Source organism: Elephantulus edwardii, unplaced genomic scaffold (genome assembly GCF_000299155.1).
Source record: "Elephantulus edwardii isolate Elephantulus edwardi_28Jun2011 unplaced genomic scaffold, EleEdw1.0 scaffold00152, whole genome shotgun sequence".
Taxonomy (NCBI): Eukaryota; Metazoa; Chordata; class Mammalia; order Macroscelidea; family Macroscelididae; genus Elephantulus; species Elephantulus edwardii.
This window is the reverse complement of record NW_006399902.1, coordinates 330,563-356,487: the sequence shown is the minus strand read 5'-3', so window position 1 is coordinate 356,487 and position 25,925 is coordinate 330,563. Positions and strand designations below refer to the sequence as shown.

Below are 25,925 nucleotides of genomic sequence, written 5' to 3'. Positions count from 1 at the left end.
AAAAAAAAAAATAAATAAACCAAACAAACTCCAAACACGTGCCTCAGCACAAATAAAATGCCAATAGAATTCCTTACTGTGATTCTGCACCACTAATGAATAAATATGACCCTGTGTACCTAATATCAGAGAGATGCTGTGCTGGAGTAGTTACACTCTCAGCTACTAAGCAAGTTAACAGCTGGAACCTACTAGCCACTCCAAGGGGCAAAGACTGGCAGTCTATGTCCGTAAAGACTATAGCCTTGAGAACCCCAAGGGACAGGTCCACTCTGTCCTAGGGTTACTACAAGCCAGAATAGACTCCACAGCAACAAACTGGACAGATCGGCTAATTTTAAGGGAAAAAAACTGTAATGAAGTGCAAAACATAAGCAAGAATTAGAGAGGAAGTCTATCTATTATTGTAGCAAAAGATAGCCAGGATCTTTCCTGTTCTTCCCTAAATCCTAATTTAACTTTCAAATTTATACTCAAGAGCCCACTCCATTTGCAGCTCCAAAGATCAATAAATGTTAAAAGCAGTAGAAAAGAGGGCCTCCATGATGTACATCTAGCTACTAAGCAGTACTGATATTGAAGGAGTAGTATCAAGGGAAGCTGTGCTTCTGACAATTGCCCTCCAGAAGCGTACAATCTCTGGGGAAGACGAGTTCAACAGGCAACGTAAAACAACGCATAGTATATAACAAATACTGACAAATGCTGCAAGAGTTCAGAAGAGAGTATCAGTAAACTTTCAGAAAATTAGATATGTTTTGAAACCTCTTCCCTCTAACAGACTTCTTATTCTTGGCCTTTCTCTTAAGCATGTCTTCTTTTCTTTACCTATTTGGCAACAACTGACTAATTATTTCCTAACAAAATTATCTAGAGACTATCTAAACATAAAATCCATGTTTAGCCTGTTTGGAACACAGGATATGAGTGTAAAAATAAAGCACTATTTACATTCTCACTGGAAAAGCTACTAATATACTACGTGTGTTTTCTTTCCTTCAAAAGCAATTGTGTTATTTTGAGGATGCCAGAAAGCTTGAAGATTTAAAAATAACTTTACCAAGAGCTCATTTCTAACACCAGATGGGAAGAAACTACTCTAAGGACACATGTGTGGGAGGACATATACACAACATCATATGACACCATGCAAAGAGACTACATAGTTACATAATATCTTCAAGATTAGTGGTACTTTGAAGGTAGTAAGCTAGCAACAGTATCGATTCTCTGAATCATTAAGAAAAAAGAAAAGGGCAAGAAACAGCAAGTGGGTGGTAGCAAAAAAAAAAACACCCAACGAAAAAGACTTCACTTTCAGCTGCCTTCCATGTGTCCCTACTGCAAACTAAAATGCATGGCTGGCAGGTAAAATTTGAGAGTATGAATCCTTGGTGTTCTTGACAATTCTACCTATGTCCATATGGCCAGAAACTGGGGAGGGGGTGGGGGGAAGGAAACATGAATTTCAATTATGTGTACCAAGTACATTATCAAGGTGAAACACTCATATTGGAATATATGTACTTCAAATAAGTGATTTAAAATAATACTTGGCACGTAAATGAAAATAGTGTTTCTTAGTAAGATGATGTACTCAAAAACATCCAGTAAAATCTAACTGTATTAAAAATATTCTAATAGGATCACTTAAGAATTTAAGGTATTAGGTAAGCACTAAGTAATAATTGTTTATCAATCATAACTGAACCCTGGCAACTCAACTCAGAACCTACTCATAGCTGAACTTCCAGGTTTTCAGAGGTTGAAAATTGTATGGGAGGGGACTGCCTGTAAATTATTAAAACTAAACATTCCTATTACACTTGTGGGTGACAGAACAAATCCAACCAATTTAAAGTATCATTAAATCACTGATATTTTGACAAAACCAAACTTAGATGCCATAATTTTTTATGCTATATTTTCTCAAAATACAATACATAAATCTCACTCTATGTTATATTCGGTGGTACAACTCAAATGGGAGGAAAACTCAAACTCATTGCTGCGAAGTCGGAACCAACTTATGGCTGATCCCCTGTGAGTTTTTGGGGAGCTGTAAATTGCACAGATTACCCAGCTTTCTCCCAAAGAACAGCCACTGGATTCTAACCAGCAGAGAGGCACCACCTTTGCATTAACAACAAAACTCCCTACAAGCCAGAGTGCCAGGCAAGTAGGGGGCCTACCAAATGACGATTTGTATTAGGATGATTTTGAAGGGAAGATGGAAAGCATAAATAAGGAGGCAAGAAGACAAGCTGCAGTTATAAATCATAATTAGCTGTAATGAATTAATTATATAAATACATATTATGTCCATTATATTTTGCTATTTCTCGAAAGGAATGAGGCACATTTGTCCCTTTTTATACTTAATAGTGTTCTACACTTTTCCCCATCTTATTTCCTATCCACCTCATCAGACAATCATGCCGCCTTCTATCTAACCTGTTAAGATGATTTAACTCTACCCAAGTTCCACACCAGAAAGCACAGAAATCATTTTAATCTTCACAAATAGAGGTGGCTCTGAGAGTTGAGAGTAACAGAAGCAGCCCTGGATTAATCAAGTGGCAGTGACCCAAAGAGCCCTCAGTCATGAGAAGGGGGGAAAGTGAGTCAATAAACAATCACACTTAACTCATGTGGATTTATCCTGGAGATAATCAAAAGACAAATACAAAATTATAAATTGCTCTTAATAAATGCAAAGTATAATGAAACAAGGATGATGCTCAAGTGACTGGAATTTTTATGTTGTATGTTGTTGTTATGTGTCTTGAATTGAATGAGAATCTTTGAGAACCAGTGAATAATGGATCTGAACTGTTCTATCCTGTGCCATCCTCATCATCTCTGACACATCTGAGTCCCATGCTGCTGTCAATGTGTCAAGTCATCTTGTTGAGGAGTCTTTCTCTCTTAAACTGAACATCCACCTTAGCAAGTATGATGTCCAAGAACTGGCCCCTCTTAACAATATTCCCAAAATATGTTAAATCATCCTTGCTTCCAAGAGTATCCTGGTTGCACTTTCTCCCAGAAATATTTGTTCTCTTGGCAGTCCATTCTGTCACATCAATTCTTACCCATGGCAATGCAATGTGTACAGATTAGAACTATTCCATAAGATTTTCAAGAATTGTCAGGCCTGTCTAAAGGAGACAGGTTAAGTTCAAATCCCCAGTCTTTCAGGTGGTGCACTCAACCATTTGTGCTCTTCAAGGGCTCTTGAAGAGACTTAGAGGTAGCAATATGATCTTAGTAAAGGAGGACTCAAATTCACTGCTATGGAGCCAATTATGACACAAAGAACTTCTATCAGGTTTCCGAGGCCATAAATTTAGAGGAGGGGGAGAAAGAAAGAAAGAAACAATAGCTAGATGATTCTGATTTAAAAAAAAAATCTCAAGGGGACAAGACTGCCCACCTTTCTCCCAAGGAACCACCGGAGACTATAGCCTTTCAATTAGCAGCACAATATGGTATGTTCTGTGCCAGTAGAGCTCTTTTGGTAAAGGTGAAGATCAGCAAAAAAGAGGAAGAACTTCAATGAGATGGGCTGACCCAGTGGCCACTACAATCGGTTTACCCCTAGCAACAATTGTGAGGCTAGAGAATGATGAGACAGCATTTCATTCTGTTACACACAGGTCACCGTGAGTGAGAACCAACTGGAAAGATAAACAGAATACCTAGAAATTCAAGTAATAGGTTTACTTAAAATAACTCTGGGGGAAACTATGACAATTATGGAAAAGCGATCTTCACGTCATTCTTTAAACTGTAATCTCTCATGTCATTTAGAGCCTCTGAAAAACCTACTGGAGGATCAGCTATGAGTCAATTTTGACTCAATGGCACATCACAACAATACCATGATATGATGTTTTTCTCCAAAGATAAGGAGCTGACCAAATGATTCTCAAACACTACAAAGTCTAAAAATAGTTTAAATTAAAATGGTAAAAATAAGTGCAAACAGACTTTCAATATAATCAGATTTCTCTCATTAAACTTTCCTAAAACCAACATCTGAAGTGTCAATACTAAAAATACTCATACTCAATTGCGATCAAGTAGAAACCAAATCACAGCTGACCCCTCCTACAGGTTTGCAGAAGCTGTCAATCACATGGAAGGGTGAGAGTGGGAGAATGAAGCAATTCTCTACCTTCTTCTCAGAATGAAGATTGGGAGAACCCTGAATTCGTTTGTCAGCTCTTTCTTAAATTATATACCTGTCCTTGGTGTGCAAGTTGGATTATGATTACAGTAGTATATAACTTCCAACTATGTTGTGAAAATGGAAGGTGTACTTTAAATTCTGATCTTCTACTTGAAACTCATGTTCTGCATACCTACCCGTGACACAGTGACAAAGAAATAGTTTGTTTATAGTTTTGTGACAAAAAAAAAAATCACATGGAAGACTGGTCATTTTTCTCCTCAGATCAGCTAGTGGATTAGAACGACCTGACTTTGGGTTGGTTATGCAATCCCTTACCCACCAAGCCAAATGAGATATGTTGTTGTTGTTGTTATGTGCCGTCGAGTCGTTTCCGACTCATAGCGACCCTATGCACTCAAAATAAAATATCAAAAATACCTTTGCTAACATCTCCAATGTCTGAATATTGCTCTGTGCTATGTAGTTTTTTGCTTTTTCCCTTCCCATTATATATTCATTAAATAACAGCAGAGCAATCAAAACACTAATCTAACCCAGTTGTGTATGCCCAGTTATTTGTTACATTACATTTTACTGAATGCATTTTATTACTATTAAAATTCATTAAAAAGACACTGGTATAAACTACCAGTGGTATACTAACAAACATAAATAAGACAGTATAAATAAATATGCACTGGTTCTCTCCTCTGCTATTATTTCTAAGTGCCTAGAAGCCAATAACGTCTCTACTATATGACAGGGCAAAAATGCCTCAGAGGGTTTTCTCTACTGTAAACTTTATAGGAAAGATTTCAAGGTCTTTTTCTCCAGTGAAGGACTAATGCATTCAAACTACCAACATATCAGTTAGTCGCTGAGGGCTAAACCATTGCAACATCAGGACTCTCCCTTCTCTATCTAGAAGTATTATAAATGCAATAAATCAATTACTTTTCAAAAATTCTGTAATTTCTACTAAAGTAAGGCCTTTAACTGATCAATTTAGAGGCCTCTTTTAAAACATTTCACCCTTGGGGGTTTTATTAAGAGAGAAAAAGCAGAGGTGTTCATAAAAAAAAGCTGTTAGAGTGATTATTGTTTAGCTCCCGAAAGAAATAAGGTGATGCCATGTTCAAGGAATTGGGGTAGGAGAGTCCTTTTGAGGTCACAAGCATCATGAAACTCTTGGAAAAACACACTGGGTAACACTTGTGCTGGCCTGCTTCTTAGATAACAAAAAAACAGACTGGTTGGTTAAATGCACTCTCTTTGGGATTTTAGAACCAAGTTCAGGCTCCATGGCATTGATATTCTGAAGTTGTAAAATCAGATCATCAACATTAAATTGGATTTGAACATTCACAAAACAGTATGTGTAAGCCTTACTGCTCACATCACAAATGGCATCCTGCACATTTCAGGTTCCAATGTGCTAGTAAACATTTCAAAGTATCTGAAGAGAATTCAAGAGTCCTGTAGTTTTTGGAGGGGGAAGAAGAACAAACTGGGGAGGAGGGTAGAGAGAATGGTGCAGCAATGAAGGAATGAAAACCCAAAATCCCTATAAATGTTCATTAACATTAATAAAATTTAATAATAAAAAAAGAGTCCTGTAGCTTTAAGCTCCTCTCCTGAGCTCCTGACAAGCTTAATCTGAGGCTTTCATTAGAATAAGAGAAAAGAAGCCAATTAACCATCTTAAGTACACTATCTCTTGTATTTTAATTTTAAACTTCTACAAATTAAGGCTACAAACTAGAGCGTGTGCAATTTCCCAAGTGCTAAACTGAAGCTGCATGCAATATCAGACTAGTGAACTTTAAATGCGGGGTATAAACATGACCAAAAAAACAATAACACCCTAACAGGAAAAATATATAGGACATATGTCAACAAAATGTCACAACCTCTTCTTTCAGAAGAGAGCAGAACCATCTCAAAATCATTCAGTGATTTAAATATTGCCCTGGAAGTGTTCAAAGAGAAAAGGGGGGAGAGCAGATGAAAGCACTTGCAAAAAACGGAGGATTTAGATATTACTTTGTTATAATTACATAAAATACTGCACCATGTAACTTCATACATTATGTTGTGTGTACACCTATTTAAAAACAGAGGATTGCTCCGGGTTGTTGTTTTGTTGTTTTTTTCTACCATTCAAATACAATAAACATAGTTTAAACAGTTTAGTAAAACATTAAGGAAATATTGACTGTGAGATCACTGAGGAAAAGAACAGATTTAGAAAGGAAACAGTGATCCATCTAAAAGAGATTTTTCAGCTCTTAGTTTAGCCTATTTGCTGACTGCTGAGTTCTAAGCATTAAACTTGTCAACTGGTAGAGCTTTTAGCTTCATGTAGAATAGAAGCCTAAAAGGTTTTCTTAATCTATCATCAGCCATCATGCACCTCTTAAAAAAGGCTACACACTTAAGACCTAAATCAGTGAGAAAAACACAATTGGGTGGCCATACTAAAGGCCAAAGAAAATTTCAAAACAAGACAAACACAAAATTCCATCAAGTTCCCTCCACACATGATACTTTTCCTCCACACTAGAATATGTAACGTTTTAAGCATTACTCCTTGGGAGAAAAATGGGCAATTTCCTCCCGTGCAATTTCCAGCTTCTGAAAACCCACCTGAGGGTTAGCTATGTTCTGACTCGACAGCATCTAACACTGACAACAAAATATAAGGTAAGAGAACTAGAATCTGTCATGTGGAATACATATGACAAATACAAATGAAATTTCAAGGCCAAAGGCACAGAGAAAAGAAGGGAAAGCAAGGGTTATTACTGAGGAGTGTTATTTGATTGAAGAATACAAGTAATAAGCATTAAAGTGGTAGATCAAAGCCATATAAAACAAGTTTACCTATAAGACAGTATAAAACACTGATATAAATACTGAGAGAATTTTAGTGAGACCAAAAAATAGAAAACATTTGCTGTTTCTAAACCTTAATTTAATTATATAGGGGGGAAAGAAAGAGTTTGTTAGAAGAAAAATCCGTTCAGCTTGGGGAACTTGGGTCAGCCAGTGCATTCACCTGGTTTGTTTTTTTTTGTTTGTTTGTTTGTTTGTTTGTTTGTTGTTGTGTACCGTGGAACTGGATCTGACTGGCACAGAAGGACACTGCCCCTCCTTCTCCAGTGGAGCATATGGTGGATTCAAACAGCTTCATGTCACTAGGACACCAGAGGTCCCTTGCAGTCACTTTTAAAAGTAGCAAAGATACACTTCCGTTTCCCCTGGGATATGAACGCCTGCCTCGTCCACAGGGAGTTGAACCTCTAACCCAAAGGTCCACCCCAGGCTCCACAGGACAGAGATGAGCAATCTCCTCTCTGCAATTTACAGCCCCAGAAACTCAATGGAGGATCAGCTAGGAATTGGTTCTGACCCATCAGCAATCAATCAGTCATCTTAATTAGAAACTCTGGTGACACTTTTATTAAGACATTGGACTCCTAATCTTCAAAGTCAGTGGTCTGAACTCATTAGCCACTCTTCATAAAAAGATGAGGCAATCTACTTCCATAAAGATTTACAGCCTTGGGAGCCGTATGAAGCAGTCTAGTCTATCCTCTAGGGAATTAACCCAATGGCAGTGGCCTGGCCTTAATCATAAACTTCTTGATGGAAGTACACTATATTAGCACCCTTATTCCAAAGCACGCTGATGCTTATTTATTATATGCATTTTTTCCCAACCTGATAATTCACGTGTCCTTACTGTATGCCAGACAGCCTATGTACTTTACATAGATTATATTAATATGCCCCAAGAAACTATCCTATAAACCAAAAAATTAACAGTTGGCAAATAATTTCTTGTTTTCAATTTTTGAAGAAAAAAAATTAAGATATCAAGTTTCCATAAAAAGCAATAACGCTACACTAACAAAACTGAGATAAGAATAATTATATCAAACATACACATACATATATATATGTATCTATATATATGTATATATACATACATATTTGGAAGCAGGAGTGGCATCCACTTCCTAAATAACATGCCTTCGGAAACTCTATGAACTTTGATAAATGTTGATAGTTGTAGAGGGGCTTCAGGCCTTTTATTCATAGGGTCGCTATGAGTCATGCCCGACTTGAAGGCAATCAACAACATACATTCATATACACGCATATAAGACTTCATCATTCTAATTAAAGGGCCAAACCAAGCCAGAAGTGAGAATACAGAAAACAGTATGGAGCGGCAGCATTGACAAATATACTCAACAGAATATAAACTCACTATAATATCCAAGACACAACCATTTCTTGCAATTTTTCCTAAAAACAGAACAAGATAGCAGCTGTGAAATCGCCTCGCCCAGACTACTAAAAAAAGCTCGGCACATCTTTAAAAAAAAATAAGTATCTCCAAATCAGCAAAACATACCAAAAAAAAAAAAAACAAAACCCAAGTCTCCACAGACTAGTCATTTATGGCAGGGTACAGTGAGGGCGACAACAGGATGACAGTCGCTATCATGTGGCCAGAAACCAATCCGTCAGCAATTTGTTTCACGTGAGATCACTTTCTCTCTCAAGAGAATGCCTGTTCTTGGGAAGAAGGAACCTGTTTGGCAGAACCTCATCAGGAATCATAGCCTGGTGCTGGATCTCAGAGGCGAGTCTAGATCCAGTCTCTCCACAGGTAAAAGCATCCTGGCAAGCAGCAGGAAACATTTCCAAAGCGACAGATGCGCGAACTGAAAAAGGAGGTCACGATGCTGAGAGAATAGATTTAACTCTTTGGTCACTCGCAACCTGAAGACAGGGCGAGTGCGTTAGATCTCTCCGGTTTGACGATTCCTTTTTATTAAAAAAAATGTTTTATTCCTTTTTAAAAAAAATTTAAATGATGCAGGTGTGTATGGCGGGAAGGCCTAAAGACCTTCAGGAGGCTGCCTGACTCCTCCACGCACCCTAGGCTACCTCGTCACGACAAAAATCGCTGGGCAGCTGCACCCATACCTTCTCCACCTGCAATTCCCTTCATTTGGTTTCCTTCCAAGCCTCCTGCCCAACGCACAATGACTGACAGAGTAGAGGGGATCCCTAACTTTTAAACGCTCCCCAGCCTCATCCCGCCCCGGGGCGCCCCTGCCTCCTTCCTCCGCAGCTCCTGGCCCGCCTCTTTTTTCCTCCGGCCGCCCGCGTCCCCACTCAAGCCCCTCGGTGCTCCGGCGTGCGGAGGCCGTAGAGTCCGCGCCCCCGGCCCCAGGCCTGCGGGGGACTGGAGACAAAGAGCCTACGACGCCGTCCCAGCCGCCAGGGCCGTGCCTCTGGGACAGCTCCGCGCCCCCCTGCCTCGCGCGCCACTGCGCCTCGCCTCACCGGTGGCTCCGGGGCCCGGGCACCCGCGCCCGCCGCTGCAGCTGCCGGATGAACAATGGGAGATGGAGGAGCCGATGTCCACGACTCGGGCCCTCTGCGGCTCGTGGGCCCGCCGACTGGTTGACAGTCTGACTAACCCACCGGCGGAGGGAGGGAGAGAGCGAGAGAGCAAGCGAGCGGCAACAGCGCGCGCCCTCCCGCCTTCCCTCGACGAGGCAAGGCCGGCGCGGCCCGCAGCCAGCCCGCCCGCGCGCGCCCCTCCCCCTCTGTTCGCCACAACATTGTAGTAAATTTCTATTGGACGACGCCGGAGGGAAGGAGGGGGCCGGGCCGCAGTCCGTCAGCCCATTGGCTGAGGCCAAGTTGGGGCTTCTCTCGTTTCCCCCTTGCCTAGATCAGTACAGTGCGGGGAGGGAAAGGAAAAAGGGGATTGGGGTGGGGGAGCGCAAGGGAGGGGGAGCTGAGTGCGCACGCGCAAATCGAACCCCTTCCCTTGCCCGGGTATTCCGGGTCCTTGCAAGCAGCCACGTGGGGAGTGAGGCTGTTACTCGGTCGCTGATAAAACGAGATTTGGAAGTTTAAGAGAAAACCCACCTACCTACACAGAAACTGCTGCAGAAGAGAAAACCCACCTACCTACACAGAAACTGCTGCAGGACTACCCCAGTTTGGATTTACTTCCTGATCCTGTCCCTTAATGTATTTAGTGTCCTTGAGTCAGTCATTCAGATTCTACAGACATGAATTGCCCCACGAATTTACCTTAACTGACAGCTGTGTAAACCGTGAAACAGAAACAATTGTTGTGATCACTGTTTTTATAGCCTCGGAAACCCCATGGAGGATCACTAAGAGTCTTCTTAGGTAAAGAAGTCTTCTTAGGTAAAGAAAACAGTGTGTACCTAAAACCCAGGAAAAAAGGCCAAACTCACTGCCATCCAGCCAATTCTGATTACGACTCATAGGAACAGAGTAAAATTGCACCATAGGGTTCCCAAGGCTGTAAATCTTCACAAAATCAGACTTTTTCTCCTGAAAAAGCAGCAGGTCAAAAATAAACTGGACCTTTTGCTAATAGTCCGGTGCTTTAACCACAGCACTTCTAGAGTGCCTTCTTACTACTAGTTGTTACATATGGTTGAGTCTTACCAACAGATTAGAAAATCGTACCTTTGGACTTGCTTAGTTGCTGTCAAGTCGAGTATGACCCATAGCGACCGTATGATCTGAACATTGTCCTATTCCGTGCCATCCTCACAATCTTTGACACCGGTAAGCCCATTGCCACAGTTGCTGTGTCAACCCACCTGGTTGACGTTCTTCCTCTCCGCCAAGCATGATGTCCCTCTCCAAGGAATAACCTGAGAATTCTACCACTGAACGACCCAAGGAATTGTGCTGCCAACTACATACGTTGGACATGTTGCTCGTTGTCGTTGTGTACCGTTGAATCGCTGACCCTCTACCTGGTTTTCAAAGGCAGTTAATCCCACGGGAGATTGCCCATCTTTCTCAGATGGTGGCCACTAACCGCAAGCTTTTGGGACTGCAGCGCAACTTCTTGCCACTAGGCCACCAGTGCTCCCTTAGTTGATACTCCACTGGGTTTTCAAAGACAGTAACTCGCACAGAAGATTGCTTATCTCTCTCCTAGGGAGCAACTGATGTATTCGAACCACACTTTAGCATTCCTTCCCACTAAGCCACCAGAGCTGCTAATTCCACCAATCCTGTAACACTCTTAACCAAAATTCTTGGGCCTAGATTTTTAGACTGATCTCCAAATGAACTTAGGATTGCTATCTGGGAATCTCCTGGTATGTATTTATTTGTTTCTAGCTCTTCACCCTCCCTGTCAGGCTCTTCACCCTCTCTGAACAGACTGAGGTCCTGCAGAGCTGTTTGAAGCATGGTATCTATATAAGATAAGTTCTAGTATTCTTATTTTAGAAGGAACTGAAACAGAAAAAGCAACAAGCAATCTGGCATCAGCGCCTGCACTCTAGACCATCATGTTAGATCATCTTTTGGTAACTAGTCACAGCACCCACCCACCCCTAGCTTCTGAAGCAGACTACTGTGTTGAGTTCTCAGCCTCTCAAACTCAATTGCACTGGTTCCTAACTGACTCATCACTGACCCTCCAACAGATGTTTGCAGGTTGAGAGGGCACAGGAGGAGATTATTCATCTTTCTCATTCGGAACTTTTGGTAGATTCCAACCCCAAAGAGGCCCTGCCTTTGACTTATGAGCACAATTCCCTATGGATAGACCACCAGAACACCCTGTAAGGCACTAGCCCTTCCAAATTGTTTGGTCTTGGTCAAGCACTTAACCTCCCTGTGCCTGAGTTCCTGATCCCTTAAAAGGGGCTAATACTAACTGCAAGAATTAAATGAGTTAAGTATACAAATAACCTAGAATACTGACTGCCTTGCTCATATTAAGCGTTATTTAAGTATTAATTGGAACAACTATTTGTAGGCTAAAATATAGACTGAAAGGGCTGAAGCTGGCTAATAGAAAATAATATATGTTGTTAAGCATTTGATTGTGGTCAGCACTGGGTCAAGCACATTCCATAAATTTTCTGTTTGAAATATCATGTGAATAACAGTGAATATCAATAAATATCACTTGTGGAACAAGTGAATGAATTGTCCCTATTTTATATCTAAGGAAACTGAGGCTTAGTGAGATTAAGTCATTTGCCTAGAACTTTGTGTGTATTAGGGGCTAAGCACTTGATCTTGAGTGCTTCAGTTCCTTGAGTGGAACTATGGGGTGTTTTTGTTGTTGTTTTCATGGGTTTGTTCCTTCTTTTTTAAAAAAATAAAAGTTTTATTTTATACTGGTTTAAAACTATGGTTTTTACTGTCACCTCTGTTCCTCAGGGGCTCTATTCCTCTGTTCCTTCAACTTTCAGACCTGGATACCTGGCATTGTGAAGGAGTCATCAAACTCTTAAGGAAACCCATCAAATTTATTGCCGTTCAGTCAGAACTGACTGACTCCTCACGGACCCTTCAATGGGTTTTCTGAGGCTACAAATTGCACAGGACAAGATTATTTCACTTTCTCCTGGGGAACCGCTGATCCATCACCAGGAACTCCACAAGACCACCTCCTTGAACATCATGTTGTCCAGCAAACTGAGGTTCCTGGAAAGCAGTACCTTGATGCTAATCAGTGCTAGCTAATGATACATTCTACTTAAAAAGACTTGGTTGGATGTGTGTAATGTGTAGCATTTAACAATAATTACCTTGGAAATAAGTAAGGATCTTGGACTACCAGATAGATAATAGCTAGACGTAGACTGATATAAACCACTCTTTTAAATTTAGAGTGTCGTGCAACACCACACCAAGAAATGTTGGCAAAAAATAGAAAAACTGTGATTTCAGTCATGGCATTCAATTTTTAGCCTGGAGTTGAAAAAATTTGTAAACTCTAAAATATTATCTTTACAATGAGAGATTTTTGTTATAATTAGGTACACAACCTCACCTACTAGGCAAGTACTCAGTCTCTGAGTGTAGCTAAACCCACCACATAGTAGGGGGAGGATGAGGGGTTAAGAAATGTGCAACCTAAAGGTGGAGAATCTACCCTTACCCACCTGCCCTGTCAGAAGGGGCTTCTGCAAACCAGACATTCTTCCCCAGTTCATTCAGCTGAGGTTTCTATTAGGTTATTACCTAGGTTAAAGGTCCCAAGTACCATTAGTCAAGGCTAATTTCCTAGGCAGAAACTCAACCTCTGCCCAGCCTGTGCTGTGGTCACATCTGGGTGGCGGCTGTGCTATACTCCAAATCCTGGGATGGAGTCCCTGGGGACCATGTCTATCCCGCTTGCCAGCTGAGCCCACCACTATCTCCCCCACCACCCCTCCTGCTTCTTCCTAGGGAATACAGCCCTGCAAGCTGCTTGTCAGCCCCTGAAGCGGTCAAGGGCACTAAGAAAAAAAGGGGGGGGAAGAGACAGCATGAAAGGGTCCTAATCCTTCCCCATTGCAAACTGTGCTGCAGCAAAAGCAAACACCAGCTGCACAGAAGAGGATGATGAAATTAGATGCAAAGTTAGGTGGTGACCAGTGGGGAAAGCCAGGGAGGCCTGGACAGGAGAGGGGCACTCAGATGACCTGGACGAGCTGAGATTTGGAGACAGTAGGGTGGGGTAAGAAGGGGGAGCAGTTGGAGTCTGAACCATTCCCAAATCTGGGACGTGAGTGGATTAGGGACACAGCTGGCTTGAAGCCCCAGTGCTAGGGCTATGTTGTGGGGGATGGCAAGAGCTGAAGAGGGCTTTGAAAAGGTAGGCCCACCAGTAAAGTGTTCTGAACAGCCTTAGAGCCAAAAATATTTAAAGAATAGATCCTTCTATGTTGCCCATGGTCATAAAATGCAATCATTTTAGGTCTTTTAAACACAAATAATAAATTACCCAATGTAAAATGGGTGCAAAAATTGCATACAATGGTATGCCTTTCTGGGGGATTAATTTTATTGGTAGTATTTTGTTCAATGAAAATACAATTAAATTTTTAAAAACCCACAGAAATCACAATAAACCACAAATCAGAAGTAAATATCATCAACATTTTGGTAGGAGATTTCCAGTATCATTTAGATATGTATACTTTTTTATTTCAGTATATTCTGTTAAACCCTATGACATTTTTATAGGTAAAAAATTGTCAAATATCAGCAACCTCATACAATTGAACTGAATGCTTTGTTAAAATTAGACTGTATTGTTTTGTAACTGACTTTTCTCACTCACCAATATATTATGAATATCTGTATTCTTTTCAACAGCATTATCAAGTAGCTAAAGATCATTTACATGACCTTGCTGGATATTTGGGTAATTTCTCATATTGATCTCAAAGAGTTTCTCTAAATGATATTCGACAAACATCTTTTGTCTAAACTATACCCATAGTTATTATCTTAGGATACCCTTACTGCAGCGTATCCCCCACCCCTCCTTAATTATAGAATACAAGGTTGTCTGTTCTGGACATATTTTTTAAACAAAGGAGGGGATATCAGCAGATGCAAAAAAGACCTTGTCTTTACATTTGAAAATACAGAGTACATTTTCACCTCTTGATAGAAAGTACTTGGTGTGCAAGAACTTGCATTAAACTCTATCTTAAACAAAGAAAGATAACTAGTAAAACCTGTATAGGGGTCCAAAGGGGGGAATGGGTGGGAGCAAAGGGGTGAGGGCTGGGGAGATGGAGAATCACAGGGTCACACAATTTGCTGGGTGGTGGGAGAGAGCAAAGGAAATGGTAAGGATCCGGCTGGGACTTGAAAAGATGGGGTAAGGGTCGGCATAGTTCAATGGTGATTCATTTTATGAAATACAACGTATCAGAATGATTGTATGAAATACAGTGTGAATGAAGGAAAGTTGGGGGGGGAGCCACCAAAGTTCTGTTTCAAAGGGTTTTTGTGCAGACTAAAACAAAACCTAAATGTGATTAAAATACATTTCTTTTTCAAGCAATTACACTAGAGTTGGCAAGTGCTGTTCTTTCTGCAGAAGCATTTGAGGGAGGGGCAGACAGAAACAAGTTAGAATTGAAAAAGCCGGTGGTACTAGTTCATTGTTGTTGTTGTTGTTATGAACCATTAGTCGGAACTAACTTATGGCTGACCCTCCAATGGGTGTAAGAGGCTGTGAATCCCACAGGGGAAGACAGCCCATTTTTCTCCCGCAGGCAGCTGGTGGATTTAAACCAAATGCCTTCAGGTTAGCAGCACAGCTCCTTACCACTAGGCCACCAGACCTTCCTAAATTTCTTTAGGTTTCTGGATTCACAAAATGTTGGAACAGGATGTTGTTGTGTTAGGTGCCATTGAGCCGAGTATGACTCACAGCGACCTTATGAATAACAGATCTGAACCCTATACTGTCCTACGCCATCCTAATCATCTTTGATATATTTCAGCCCATTGCTGAAGCCACTATATCAATTCATCTCATTGAGGGTCTTTTTTTTCTCCTTCACTGATGCGCTTAAAAGTCCATCAAGCCCAAGCCACTAGCTTTTAAACTGATTGAGAAATAGGTTCAGACACTGGAAAGGACTCACCCAAGGTCACACAACACAGCCATGGAAGAGTTCAGACTTCAAACCAGGTCTCCCAGTCTCTCCACTACAGGATTCACTGCCTTCTTCCATGCCCCACTACATCTGCCCTCCAAAGCTGAAGGGTAAGCTAAATTCTACAACTATAAAACCTAGGGATATCTGAGCTGGACCTTGTAATTATTATTAAAAACAACTAAACATATTTGGTTATATACAGTGTACCAGGTACATATTAAGTGCTTTTAAGCTTTATTGTATTTTACCTTACTCTGCAAAGCATTATTACCTTCAATTATAGTTAAACTACAGCCTAAAAACATTAGGTGATTTGCACATGACACAATTTAAACTACATCTGTCTGCAGCCACCATTCTCTGCTCCACACTGCCTTCACATCTCTCTCAGAAAAGAAGGTTGGAAATGATGTGAATGAACAATATCATCAGTATCTAGCTGTCCCAATGTTCGGGGGGAAAGCTGTGGTGGCTGCTTCAGATTGTAGCCTTGGGGCATTCACTAGAGTTCACTAGGGGCCCAAGGATCTGGCCTCTGTGGCTTTTCCCAGCCCCCACCTCTCACCGGCTGGAGTGAGCCTAATGACTGATCCAGAAAAGCCTCTGGCTCACTCAAGCAGTTAATTCTCTCTCCCCTGGGTGGGTGACCCTCTAGGGTTGGAGAATCTCCCAAGAAACATAAAGGGGGATCTCAGGCAGGCCCCCTTCTCATGGGAAAGAGGGAGGCAGAGGAGAACAAGGAAGAGTTATTGTTTTGTTGTTGTTTTTCTCATTGTTATGTACAATAGAGTTGGATTCTTCAGCGGGTTATCAGCAGCGCAGGAGGGTACTGCCCATCTCTATCCCTCAGAGTAGCTGATGAATTCGAACCACGTTGGGTATTGCAGTTCAGATTCTTATCACTAGACCACCAGAGCTCTCTCAAGTGAAGTTATATGTCCACGAGCTGGAACCAACCTAGAGCTGACTCTTCAGACAATTTTCAGACTCAGTAAATCATATAGGAGGATATTGCCTATCCTCCTCCTTCTTGTGGAGCAGCTGGTAGGTTTGAACCTCATGCCTATGCAATTACAATGCAGCTTCTTTCCACTAGGCCACCACAGCTCCCCGTGGCCAGCATTGACTTAGCTCAAGATCCTTCAAAGCTGCTGTAGCAGGACAGTTCCTGAACTGCCTGTTTGATATTTAATTACTCTCAATTTCTTAACCTTCTAGTAGGTAACTAGCAGAGTTTTGGAGAGGAAATAAGAGACATTACTGCAAATTAGCTCCAGCTTTGGTGATACTATGAACTCAATGAGTTACTCTGAGCAAGTCACTTATCTTTTCTGCACTCGCATTTCCTCTCCAGTCAAATGGAAGGGGTAATACCCACCCAGGCCGTCCCAAAGGATTCCCACAAGGATTGAATCATGTGGAGAGTGTAAAAGGCCTGTACCAGTTTCAAACCCCACACCTGCACCAAGTATAATTGTTTTGTCTTAAATATACTATTAACTGGGCAGAAAGAATCCTCAGCTGGAAGGCAAGAGACTTGCTAAGAGGGAGTAACCAATGTATACTGGCCCTCCCTCTCCCCTTCTCCCCCTCCCCACACCCAGTAAACATTTATTGAGCACCTATTCTGTGCAGGCACTAACCATCCTGGCATGTTGCAATTGAGACCAGTGGTGGTGACAACAATCGTCACCACCATTGTTATCCCATCTATAGTAAAAAGATCACAAAAAGTGCCAAAATGGAATGAGTTCAAATCAAGATCCCTCACTGGGATGTTAAGTTCAGGCAAGCCACTTCTCCCCACTTGGTTTTCATACCTGTAAAATGGGTATCATAACTTCCAGCCACTACACCCAGTAATACGTTGTTAAACTTCTACAACAGTCCCTTGAGAAAGGTATGGCTACAGCTCCTATTTCACAGATGAGGAAGTCATATCTCAGAGAAATGAAAAAATTTGCCAGAGATCACTCAACTCAGAATTGAAAGTCACATTTACATAGCTTTATTTTGCATTTGAATCTCTTTTTACACTTTATATGTAATTTCATGGAAGTCACTGTAACAATACCAGGAAAGCACTCACTATCACTACATGTCTAGATGCTTTACCTACATTCTCTTCATCCTCACAACAACCTTGAGTTTGGAGGCTGGAGGCTTTGCTAGCTCAGTCATTAGGTTCATTCCAGCTGAGAGGTGTGGTTTAAGAAGGGCCACAGAAGGCCAGAACCTCCGGTCCCTCATGAATGCCCCAAGGCTACAATCAGAAGCAGCCACAACAGCTTTCCCCTGAATATTGGGACAGCTAGACATTCATAGCTCTTTTTAATCAGAGAGGTTATGTAATTTGCCTAACGTCACACAGCTAGGAAAGTGTTTAGTTGGGAAGTCATATACATCTGATTTCAGAATCCAATCCGTCCTCTGCCACTACGCTACCTTGCCTCTTCTCATCCAGTGAGGACTATGTTTAATAGATGTGGAAGCTAAGACCCAGCAAGAGGTAGTGATGTGTCTAAGGCTGCCTAACAAATCAAAAGCCAAGCAGATTCTTGAACCTGGGCTTCTGAGTCTTAAGTCCACTACACGTTGCTTCCTCCACAATGTATGATCCTGAGCATCAGAAAATACCCCCCTCACCTGGACGTTGGGAGCCCTAGATCTAAATCCCCTACATGGTGCGGGGAGCTCCCTCTATACCAAGCCATGCACGGAGAGCTAAGGATGTGGGAGCAAAACTCTAGGACATTAACTGAGTAAGGCAGCAGATGAGCTCTGACACTGGTAGCTCCAACTCCAGGGACTTTCTGTTTTGGTCTCTCAAAGCCATGGGCCCAGAGCTGGGGTTGGGAGAGTTACAGAGACTGCTTGCTGGCAAGACTTTTCTACTGGTCTTTCTGCTGAAAAACAAAAAGCTGGATCTTCTGGGCCTAAGTGCTAATTATCAGTAATGACATAATAACCACTGTGGGCTCAACAGCCAAACAACTCTGACTAGAAATTCCGCATAGCTCAGGCTCCAGAACAAAAGATTTGGGCTCTCCAACTGAAACCAGTGCCCTAGCAGAAAATGTCAAAGGGCCTCTGAGTTGACCCAGCCAAAGGATTATCTGGCAGATGGGAATGATGATGACCACTGACATTCCCATTCACTCAGATAGTTATTTACTGGGAACCTACTGTGTGTCAGCATACTGATAGATCCAGAAATGGGATGTGGCTTCACTTATTTCACAAATATTAAGTCAATGCCTACTACGTGCTGTTCTAGGTATGAGGGTTATAACCCTGACCAAGACTGATAAAAATCACTGTGACCACCAGCTGATATGACAGAGATTTCCAACAAGATTCAAAAGAGGGATTTGGGAGCTGACGGTCTTTAGTTTCAATCTCCAATAAGTTATAGGGACAATAAACAAATAATAAAGTATGGTATGTCTAGGATTGATGTGATATGGAGAAAAATACACTGGGATGCAAGAGAGGGTTGGGGATGGCTACAATCTGAAATAAAGAAGTAGGGAAAGGTTTTACTGGGAAGGTGACATTTAAACATTTAAGGAAATGGAAGAACGAGCCATGAAAGTTTTGGAGAAAGAACAGTCCAGGTCAAAGGAACAGCAAAGTACAAAGGCCCTGAGGTAGAAGTGTGTGCGGTATGTTCTGAATTTGCCCAAGATCAGACGTCCAGGTAACAACGAAATTCCGGGAGGGAAAGGGAACCTGACACAGCTGTACACAGGCAGTCCCAGATTATCAACAAGTTCTATTCCTGAATTTGTCTTTCCTTGGTATGTAAACCAGAACAGGTAGGTACAATTCATATCTAACATAAGTCAAAGGTATTTTTATATAAATACTATACCTTTCTATGCATAAAAAATATTAAAGCAATCCTTTCAGATATTCTAAGATCTTTATAATAAGACAATCCTATGAGAAAACCCCATTTTATAGGTGAGAAAATGAAAGCTCCTGAAATTAAAGCAACTTGCTAGAGCTCCCCCAATAATTTCTGTGGCACAGCTATGATTTATGACATTGAACTATGTAAGAAGAAATTATGTTGGTGGATGTTTTGGTAGATAAGATTTCAGCACAATTTAAAAATTTTAAAAATTAGTTAAATTAGATTGAGGTCTGTAGGCTTTCAAATCTCTAAGATATTAGTAGAAACCTCTGGCATCAATTCATCACCTTCTTTTCTAAATCAGAAAATGGAGATTCGGTGTGAAAAACTGCTTTCACGCTACTACATTCTGGACCTCACTAGAAAACTCAAATTATTTGCTATCAAGTCAGAACCAACCCATAGCTGACCCTCCAGAGAGTTTTCAGAGGCAGTGAATTGAATGGGAGGAGACTGCCCAGCTTTCTCCCACAGAACAACTGGTGTCTTCAAAACATGTGCCTTCAGGTTCTCACTAAGCCACCAGTGCTAGGTAGGCCCATTTCCCAGTAGGAATCCTGTTGGCATAAGTAGTTTCAGTGTTGGGCTGCTAATCAAAAGATCAGCAGTTTGATCCCACCAGCTGCTCTGTAGGAGAAAGAAGAGGCAGTCAGCTTCCATCAAGGTTTACAGTCTCAGAACTTTTTCGGAGAATGGCCATGAGTCAGCAGCCCATATCCATCTCTGTTACCTCGGTGCTGGAAGATGAGAGAGTTCCAGCCCCTTAGAGGCTACCCGGGATACAGAGTAACTTCAGAGTAGAGAAGGCTGGAGAAGAGAAACTCTGCCCCCGTGTGGCTCCTAGAAAGAGATCATGCAGTCTTGGCCAAGGAAGGTAGAGAAGCAGGCCACGGTACAGGAGCTAAGAGGCAGCTGGAGTACCCTAGTCCACTGGGAGTTGGAAAGTTGAGAAGGACAGGTCAAGTAGAAAACGTTGGGCGTCTAGCTTTAAAACTGACTTATTGGATGTAATATGTTCAATAAGAAATGGTATCAAATACTCCAAGGCTATATAAACTGGGAAGAGGGAGAAGAGATTTTTAGAGGCAGAACTAACAATAATACTAGGAATAGGTGCCTACCTCTAAGGATTCACAGGCCTAGGTGCCTTTTCTAAGTGAGTGCAGTCCTGAAAGAAAATCAGCCCTTCATTAGAGCATAAGAATGTGAGGCTAATAGAAGCACCACCCCACACACATTTCACAAACTGTGCTGAGGAGATCTGGGTTCCTGCCGAGTGACCTGGCACCATCAAGCACTCACCTGCTCTGATCTGAAGTTCCCACATCTGCACACAAAGAGACGTGGTTGCCAGGAAGACTCAAAATAATTCAGACTTAGTTCTTCCCTGACCTGACCATGGAGCCTCTCAGAGACACAAAACAGCAGACATATTCTTCTCTCAGTCATCCAGAAAAGGAGCCTGCTTAACAGCTTCTAGGGAGGTTAAAAAAGATGTATTTTTAAAAGCTGTTTGTCCCACATAGATCACCGAAGAAGACATTCAGATGGCCACAAACACATGAAGAAATGCTCAAAATCATTAATTATTGTTGTTGTTTTGTGCTGTCAAGTCAGAAATGACTCATAGCTGACCGTCCAACAGGCTTTAAGAGGCTGTTAATCATACAGGAAGGGACTGCCCTTCTTTTTCCCAAGAAATAGCTGGTGGATTCAAACTGTGTGCCTTTGGGTTGGCAAAGCAGCTCCTTACCACTAGGCTACCACAGCTCCCTCATTAGCAATGTTGTTATTATACACTGTCAAGTAGGAACCATCTCACAGCTGACCCTCCAGGAAGTTTGATGAGGCAGTAAGTTGTAGAGAGGAGATTGATCATCTTTCTCCCTTGCAGCAGACGGTGGACTCGAACCATCTGCCTTTGGATTGGCAGAGCAACTCCTTATTCACTAGGCCACCAGAGTTCCCTCATTTGGCATTATAAAGCAAATTCAAACAACAGGGTAATACCATCTCATCCCAGAAACTACAGCAAAGTTAATAAGACAGCAAAGGACAATTATAATTTAATTATCATTGTAATAGTTTAAGACCACCTTTATAAAAACCTAAACAGAGATACAATCAATCTTGGAAGTTTAACAGGGATGAGAAGGGAGGGAGAAGGGAGTGAAAATTAATCAATAAATAAACTGAGTGAAAGGAAAAGACCAACTCATGGCTGATCCCTCAGGATGTTTTCAAAGGTTGTAAATCACCCAGGAGGAGGCTGCCCATCTTTCTCCCAGGAGCAGCTAGTGAATTAGGAGTGTCTACCTCTGGATTGGCAGCACAATTCCTTACCACTAGGCCACCAGAGGTCCCTTAGAGGTTGATTAAACTTCTAATTAATTAATCAATGGTAATTAATGTCATAGAGCAAAATGTTTATGAATTACTGTATGGAAAAGTAGTATTATTTGTAAACCTTCATGCAAATAAAACAATTTTTAAAAAGTTAAACATTAAAAAAAAAAATCTAAAAATGTAAACTAACACACTCCAAAAAAATAAAAATAAAAATGTTTGTCCTAGTCTAAGGGCTTCTGCTAGCTTTGGCCCCCAGCTAGAGAGGGCCTTCTAGGGTAAGGGGTACTGAGGCCCAAGCCACTGAGTGTCTTTGGGCCCAGGGCCAAGGAGGACAAGGGGCATTAGAAGAGCCAGCTTGGCGGTAGGCCAGGACCCCTCTGGAGATTTGGGTTTGTTTCTTAATCTTTTCCTTCCTTTGTTGGCCAGAGCAGCCTGCCAGGAGAGTCAGGGGAAGCAGTAGGTGGGGCCAGGGAGACTGAAGAGTCAAAATAATGATGGTTTAATTAGAATTACCTTTTTGGGTGCCCATAAAATGTAGACACTAGGCCTGGCCATCTGTGAGGATTAGCTCACTGAAGTCTCCACACTTTCCTATGAGGAAGGGCAGCTGGACCCATTTTACTGCAGTGGAAACTGAGATACAAGGAGTGGGGAAGTAAGTGACTCAAAGCCACATGACTTCAGAGCCAGGGTACATGGAGCCCAGGTTGCTGAATCTGAAAGAAGCAACCACTGGGTTTGACTGAGCCCTGCTATCTGGTTCAGTTTCATCTCCCATCGCTGCCGGCTTCTCTCTTGAGCCACCAAAACTTTAGTAGTTATTTACCCAGAGCCTGCTGTGCAAATTCAAGGTTTACATATGCTGTCCCTATGCCTAGAATGATCCCTCTGCTACCTGCCAAAAGAGTTTTGATTCATCCTTTAAATCCCAGTTTATCTGTCTTTCCCCCTGTTGTCTAGAAAGATTGACCACCTGTTCCTATGGGCTCACTACACATTCTTGCTCATTCTTGCTTCTCCTGTTGAATCATCAGTGTCTGTGTTTCTACAAGGCAACCTACACAGTGAGCAGGAAGTCTGTCAGTGCTCAATAAATATTTGTTGTCCTTCATTGTATTTTATCACTGAATCTTTCTAAGAGCCCTGCAAGGCAGGCAAAGCAAGTTTTCTTATCCTGGCTTTAGAGATGAGGTAACAGAGGGCAAAAGAGAGGAAGCGACTTTCTGAGATCACACTGACGTCCATCTGCCAGTGGCACTGGCCCACTGGGACCCAGGGTTCCTCTGTTCCACACAGTCCTTGTCTGGGTCTGGTCCCACTTTGGAAGGGGAAAGAGTTCTGTGACCCACCAGTGTTATCACCCATGGTGGTGGCTCAGTCCCTGAAGTGGAGGAGGCCTCAGATTTTAAACTAGTTATATCCATCATGCTCCCCACTCCAAGACACAGTCCCAGGCCCAATATCTTCCAAGACGCAGTCCCAGGCTCAATATCCCAGCATCCTTCACCTAGACTGTTGTCTCTGCTCCCCTACCAGGTCATCCTTCAGGCAAAATTATGCTCCCAAAATGTAAGGCCAATCATGCCATTCCCTCGTTTAATATCTCAAAGCTAGCTCCTCATTGCCTATGGGTCAAGTACCCCAACTCTCCTGAGCCTTCTCTCTCTCTAGCCAAATTCCCACCACCACCCTCCAAGTGCAACTCAAGTCTATTTACCTTTGCACAGGTAGTCCTTCCACTCTTTCTAAATCCTTTCTCCTGGTCTTTGCCTGAGAGCACATCAATTTAAGCTTCAACATATCAGTCAAAGACTGAGTTGATGTTTTCTATGTCCTCCTCCTCAACTGGGCTGTGAGTTGCTGGGGCAGGGACCACAGAAATTCATTCTTGTGCAGTGCCCAGCCCAGGGCCTGACTCAGAGTGAGTGAAAGCTGTTGACTAGGAAAGGGAGGCACATTCTCCTAGCGCTCCCTTCACTCACAGGTGCCCTTCAGAACCTGCCAGACTAGGTTCTGCCCATCTGTCCTTGGCATGTCCCTCCCAGACTTGATCTCCACTGTCCCATGAGGAAGTCTTTGTGATCTCAAAATAATATTGACGATTATAATAATAATTATGATCTTTCATTGAGTGCTCACCATATGCTTGCTTGATATGCATTATTTAATCCTCAAAAGAACCCTAGGAGGTAGCTGGTTCTTTTATTATTTTCATTTTCTAGATAAAGAAACACTGAGGTTGCTCAAATAGCTTGCCCAAGATCATATACTTGGAAAATAACTGACATGGGATTCAAACTGGGCCAAGATTGAGGTGCTCTCTGTGTGTGTACATATGCATATTCATATGAACTTATTATTCATCCAACAAACACTCCAGTAGCTCTTGCACCAGCCCTTTGCTGGGCACTGGAGATGTACAGAGAAGACTCAGACACACCATCTGGGGAGTGTTTCACACTAAATATTTGGGCCTTGAGGTCATCAGACCTGCTCTGAGTCTCAGCTCCACCCCTGCATAACTGGGTGGCTCTGGGTGGCTCAGGTGACTTACCCAGTCCCAGTTCCTTCATCTGTGGAGTGGAGATGATAATTCCTGCCTCAGAGGGTCATGGGAAGGACTACCTAATATGCCAGATATACACAACAGCAGCCCAGCTTTTAAACACCCAATAAATGACGCTAATGCAGATGATGCAACTCATCAGGGCTTTCCCTGGAACCTCCTTAATTACAGCCAATTACTAATAGCTAAGACAATGTCTAATCTGCCCATTTTCTCATTAAACAACTCTTTCAGGGTAGCACCCTTTATTAGCCTTATTTTATAGGTGAGGCAGCCTAGACACAGAGAGGGTAAGATCCCGAGCAAGTCACACAGCCTGAGCAGCTGAGCTGGAGATTCCACTCAGTTAATTCTACCCTGAACAGAGCCAGCCCCTCTCCCAGGGCCCTGACAAGCTCACTGTACAATCCAGTTTTTCTAACTCCTGGATTCTAGTCTCAGCTGAGCAAAAACTTAAAAGTGAGAGAAAAGAGGCAAAAAGAGGGACACTTGGCTCTGTCTCCTCTCAGAATGAGCCAAAGACAGCCAACAATTATAGGGGAGGCCACCAACAATTATGAAGCCAGGCTTTGTGTTGGGCCGTCATCATTGATTCTTCCCCCACACCCATTTTGGGGAGTGTTACACCCTGTATAAAGACTTGCATGTTGGAAATAAGATCACAAAAAGTCAGAGAAGTTGATAACTTGCCCAAAGTCACATAGCTAGGAAGAGTCCATTTTGGGGAAATGGCAGAGTTTCTTCTCACTCTGTCCTATTCCTTCGACCCTGCCAGATGGTCATTTCTTTTTTTTTTTTTTTTTAATTTTTATTCTTTTGTGTGTCTGTATACCGTCAAATCAGATCTGACTGGTACAGGAGGAGATTGTCCCTCCTTTCCCGGCAGAGCATCTGGTGGATTCAAACCATGCACCTCTGGGATTGCAGTGCAGCTTCTTGCCACTAGGCCACCAGAGCTCGCCTCATTTCTGAAGAAGACTGGAATCTCTGCCATTCCTTCCCCAGGCCTAGGCAGATGCCCCAGGGCTAGTTGTCTAGGGCCCTCTCTCTGCTAATTGATTCCTACTCAGTACCTGTCCCAAAACTCAATTTCAAGAACCCAGAGTTCACTTTGAGAGCCCTGGTCTTTGAGGAGCTCATAACAGCAGAGGGGGAATTCAAACCTCTGAGTCTCCATAACACAGGTACTTACCCTGCACTAACTCTTCAACATAAAGCACATTGGCAGGTACACACAGATGCTCAATACATTTTTTCATTCATTCATTTAGAAATACTTATTAGAAATAAATACCACTAAGTCCTAGATGCCGAGAATACAATAACAAACAGAATTTTTAAAATCCCTGCCCTCACACACTTAAATGAAAAAAAGAGCAAAAATAATCCCCAAAACCTTTATTATGAAATAAGCATTAATACTCC

The 25,925-nt window shown here is 42.1% G+C and overlaps 1 pseudogene; it reads left to right on the top strand.

The window, feature by feature from the left end:
• LOC102846440 overlaps positions 1-9,828 on the top strand; it is a 43,072-nt pseudogene extending 33,244 nt beyond the window's left edge.
• The last annotated feature ends 16,097 nt before the right edge of the window (positions 9,829-25,925 follow it).